The 5,599-nt window shown below is 39.4% G+C and overlaps 1 pseudogene; it reads left to right on the top strand.

Annotated features, from left to right (window-relative positions):
• Positions 1-416: 416 nt before the first annotated feature.
• On the top strand, positions 417-534 carry LOC142447538 (U6 spliceosomal RNA; annotated as a pseudogene).
• The last annotated feature ends 5,065 nt before the right edge of the window (positions 535-5,599 follow it).

Here is a 5,599-nt window from a genome sequence, read left to right as displayed (position 1 = left end):
GAAGCAAATCATTACAGATTTGCTAAGTGCCATGAAAGAAATTCCTAAGATCCAGTGTGAAAGGATAATCAGACTGGCAGACCTAATTTAGAGACATATTCCAGGCCTCTCAGAGAGGATTCTCCTAACTGAGACCTTAACCATGAGAGAGAGTCGGCCCTGGGAAAGACTGTGCTCTCCAGGCAACAAAACAGCCACTGGGAGGATATAGAGATAGCAAAGACACAGGAGTGCTATTGACACCATGTGAAGAAAAGTGGGGGCCAACAGCAGATCCCAGGACACTAGAAAGTTGCTCTAAGGGAAAAAGTCTTGGTTTAGAAGAAAGTAATTAGTTTGATTTTATTTACATTTTAATCTCTCTCTTGCTGCTACGGGGAATGTTTTTTCACACACACACAGAACAGAATTTACATGCTTGCCTCAACAGGACAGACACTAAAACTAGAAGGATACAGCTAATATTAGCAGGGACCCTGTGCAAGAATGACACACACGTGTGTGAAGTAGTCTGCTCTGGAAAAATTAATTTTTAATAAGAACAGCGTTACGAGGTCAGATAGAAAACTACTCTTCTAATGGAATATCATTGTAGAACAGACCAAGATGATGGCAGAGGAGGAGAAGAACAAAGGTGATGTATTGTAGTGATTGGACCAGTAATATGTGTTCATGGGTCCAGTAAGAGGAGAGGGGAAGGAGAAATGATAAGATAGTGTTTAGGTATGACCAGTACAATGCTGGTAAGTTACTCGTTTCATTTTTTGTTTTTCATTGAATGCACAGATGTTTATTATGGCTATATAATCTTGTTCAATTGTGGTTTGACTCATTATATAATGACCTTTTTGTATGACATAATGGTTTTTACTTTGAAGTCTATATTTTATCAGAAATTACTACTACTTAAGAGCCCCCAATAAAATGATTAGAAAAGGAAAAGAAATTACTACTCCTAATCCTTGTTTTTTTATAATTATCACTCAAACCCCAAAAAAACAAACTCACAGTCCCTGAGACAATTCCCACTCATAGCAGCCCTGTAGGACAGGGTAGAACTGTCCCCGTAGCTTCCCAAGACGGTAACTACTTATGGAAGTAGAAAGACACACTGTTCTATCAAGGAGCAGCTGGTAGATTCAAACTGCTGACCCCATAGTTGGCAGCCCAAAGCGTAACCCACACTACCAGGGCAGTGGTGTTTCTACTGTTATCTTGATGTTTTTTCCCCATCCATTGCTTTGTAATCTGTTTTTGTCTGTGTCTCTCATATGTGTTTCTTGTAAGCAGCATATTAATGAGTCTTTTAAAGAAATCCATTCTGCTAGTCTCTGTCTCTTAACTGGTACATTTCATTTGCATTCAATGCGGCTACTGAGGGGTGCAATTGTTTTATTTCAGAAAAACAATTTATTATAAGAAAATGGATGTACAAAGTAATACAACTAGTGCTATTTGAATCTTTGACTCTCACTTTTGAGTCTACTTTGGCACCTAGGCATCAGGTCTCTTTAAACCAGATACATTTGCTCACTGAAACCCCAAGAACGCTGAGTCGCTGACTCCAGGACTACTAATTCACACGGAGAAAGGGTGAAGACCACCAGGACGATGCCCATGGTATAACCTATTATCTGACCTACATCTTGAGGTACTGCACATTTCACTTGAAGTAAGAGAGATCAGATCTAAAATCCACTGCCTTGCCAAGGAATGTGTGTCTTTATGTCCTCGCTGTCCTTTAGAACAAACATCTCTACATTTATATCTTACCATACCCCAGTCTTCTCGACCTAGTTATCTAGCGTTCGACACTGCCTAGGGACTATCGTACCCAGTCCTGGACTTACATTTTATTTTCAAGAGTCAGCTCCCTGCTAAAATCTGCCTGCATGATCGGTGCATAATCAATTCTCCTGAAATATATGCCCTCGTGAAATGAGACCAAAGTAAAATGAGACTCCGATCCCCCTTTTGCTGGTTCTTTCGAGTGCCCACTGCTTGTCTGGATAAACACTGTATTGTCTCTGAGCCCTTTCAGCACATGTGTAAGTTGCATGTGTTCTTCACCCTTCCCTCAGTTTTCGCTCAGCTCCAGGGGACGAGGTTGGTTTCAGATGTTAGCTTCTCGATTGTCCCAAGTACCATTAACCTTTCCATGACGTGATGCATTGAGAGATTGCCAGTAAGAAACCAAGAAATAACTGATGGTGGTGAGCAGTCACTCTTTTAATGGTTATGGACAATCCCTCTCTGGTTCGTGGGTACTTATTTTGTGACAGCAACAGGATGGAAAAAGGAAAACAATACAGATCCAGGGATCTAGGGGTGAGGCTAAAATAATGGTATAGGTGAGAGGCTAAAAAAGGCCTAGGTATCACAGGGGCAAGTAGAATGAAAAGGGAAAAAAGAGTATTAGGAGATGAATATATAAAATATTGTAGATATTAATTACTTTCTAGCACATATGAGAGTTGTCACATTATTTGATTCAACGAATAAAATGTGGGCACAAATGATTTGATAACTTCCACGTGAAAGCACTTACAAAGAGCTGATGAAAGAGTCTCTGAGTCCTCTCTTCTCTCTTTGACCTGGAAGCCTCTACCGTCTGCAGGAGTCAGAACCAGAACACCCTGCAACACTGGACCTCCCTCAGGAGAATTGCCCAAAAAAGCCACTCATAGACACAGTAGATTCTGTATTGGTGTTAAACTAATTTGGAGGCAAGGGGTGGGCATGGAGGAGAGAGTCCTTGCTGTAGAACACAGCTGTGTTAGAGTTCTCTAGAGAAACAAAACCAGGACCCTTGTGATTATATATATGTATGTGTGTGTGTGTGTACATATATACATGTATGGAGATAGAGATCTATTAATATAATGGAGGAATGTAACAGCTAATTAGTTCACACAGCAGTACAGAGGGCTCAGTTCAACTCACTTCCATGAAACTGTTAACATACTAGAAGTCCTTCAACTCACAAGGGCTGCTGGGTCCAAAGTCAAGGAAGTAGACAGCTGAGTCTTCCCTCGTGCAATGCAGGCAGTCTCACCACAGGCAGCAAACAGAGGGTGAGTCACCAACAGTCAGCCAAATGACAATATCCAACAGTCCTCAGGTCAAGTGATGTATACACAAGCAATGTGACAAAGCAGGTCTTGACGGAACCTCAAGCTCTAGCAACACAGTCTGTGGGTTGGGTGTTCCACAGGTAGTGTAGCTCACCTTGCAAGTTGAGGCAGAGAACTAGCTAAGGCAGCCACACACTGGTCTTATCATCAGAGAGAGAGTGAGAGAGAGAGAGAGAGAGAGAGAGAGAGAGAGAGAGAGAGAGAGAGAGAGAGAGAGAGAGAGAGAGAGGCAGGGCTTGCCGAGCCATTTATCTCTTTGCCCTCCAATCAAACTGACCTTATTAATCCCACATGTTCTTATTGGCACACTAAACTTACCTATCACAAAAGCCTAGCCTGTCTAATGAAAACTTTATAAAAGGCCGCCTACTTCATAGCAAGGCATAACATGACATATGAATGTCATTTTCCTTCTACTACCAGCAAGTCTCTCAATTGCTCAATTATTCCCTGCTTGGTTTCTGAAAGCTGAGTGCCTGTTTTTATCGAGGCTATGGCCTCAATAAAACAAAGCTTTACCAGCATCTGGCATTTTAGCATTATGCAGTATTAGTGTTTCCCCATTTTCCTTTATGCTGCTCTGATTTCTAATGTAAGGCAGTCTTTGAAATTTTCCAGCATTAGATATTCCCGAGATTCATGTTCCTGAGTCCTTTGTTTGAATTTCTTTAAACATAAATCCCAAAATGGTCTGGTAAAATTTTCCTATCATACTTTGTCTTTCCCTTGGGCAGTTGATGACCTGACATGAGATCTTTTGAGTTTGAAAGGAATCATAAGCTTTTGGATTCTCTTCTCAGGCCTGCAAATAAGTGTCTTCCGACTTAAATCTGACAACAAATCCTGGGTTAAAATCCTTATTTGGGAAGCAGGCAATATTTTTAGGCAATTGAAGAACCTATAGAACATACATTGAAAAATTCATATTCATCCTCTATAAAGTATCTTGACCAGATATGGCCCTGAAAACATCCCATTTCTCCTTTGGTTAGATAGTTTTTTGTTTGTTTGTTTCCATCTAGAAAACATTTGGCAATGTACATTATTTTCTACAAAGTATCAATACACTGTCAAGAGTTAAAATGTTTAAAATAATACACAGTGTACATGTAATTGTACATATAATATGGAGTAAAATGTTGGCACAAGCCTGAGGAGAAAAAAACACAACCTACAATTTATTTTGATTTTACACATTCAAGTGGATATTTACAAGTTGCTAATATAAGTATTTTATAATATAAGTGTTTTATAATACATTCTAAGACTCAAGGGAAATTTAATAGATAAAATTGCCTCACTTATAGCTAGGGAGTTATTTATAGAAAGCCTGAGAAATTTAAACTTTAAATTCACATAGACTCAGATCTGAGTTTTCAGTCACCTATTTATTACATTCATTCATTTATATCAAGCCCTAAATCTGGATACAGTTTTAAAATGTCATAGGATTGTATTTGATCCCTTCCTGGTTGAGTCAGCCATATAGGGTCTGATAAGAATCCTAAACCTGTTTCATAATTTTCAAGCAATCCTTCATCATTCTTGGGAGCACTGTAATTTATAAAGAAGAATTCTGATATTGATATGGCTATGCTATAGGTTTCATATCCTCCCAAATATATGTAAGCCCCTTTCTTCTGCAAAAAAAAAAAAAAACAGAATGGTTTCATTTATTGTAACCCCTTCCAGGTGAAAAGACAGAACTCCAAAGACTTATAAACTCCTGAGAAATTAGTATGTGGTGACACAGTCAAAGGCTTTAGTGTAAGTTAATCCTAGAATTAGTAAATATGGGGATGGGAGCCCCAAGATAGTCAGCATTGAATTCTACGAAGAAAAGAAGAACATGAGCTATGATGGATTATGGTGAAATCCTTCGTGTTCAAATGTAGTCTCTGAACCAACAGCTTCACCAGGACCTTGAGCTGGTGAGAAACACAGAATCTCCTATCCCATCCTAAACATACTGTTTTTGACTTTGTGGTTAAACAAATGCCTCGGATGATTATTTTGCACATTCTAATTTGAGTAAAATTGTGCAAAATTAGCCTGTAGAATTAGGGCCGAAAACAAATTATGCTGCTTACAAATAAAATGTTGAACCAAGTAAGAAGTTATGGGTCTAGAATACATGTGTGTCAGCTCCTGGCAGGCTCCTCTTCAAGTTTGGCACGGCGATCCACCAAATTGTGGTGTAGGTTCCTGGGGTTTTAAGCTGTGGTGGTGATGGTGGCTATGTCCCCTCTTCTATTGATTAGTTTTATGATCAAATTAAATATATTATGGCAATTGTATACTTCATACATTTTAAATATTATTTTAAAAAACCATCACAACCTGTTTTCTTGAACATGCGATGTGCGCCAGACACTGTGCTTCCCGTTGGGACCACAAGGAGGCGCATACGCCTCATCACCCTCTGGCACCCTTCTCTGTTTACTGTAAGACAACATCGCACCCTT

This window comes from Tenrec ecaudatus, chromosome 4 (assembly GCF_050624435.1).
Source record: "Tenrec ecaudatus isolate mTenEca1 chromosome 4, mTenEca1.hap1, whole genome shotgun sequence".
Classification (NCBI taxonomy): domain Eukaryota; kingdom Metazoa; phylum Chordata; class Mammalia; order Afrosoricida; family Tenrecidae; genus Tenrec; species Tenrec ecaudatus.
The sequence above is the reverse complement of the archived record's forward strand: the minus strand, read 5'-3'. Positions and strand labels throughout refer to the sequence as shown.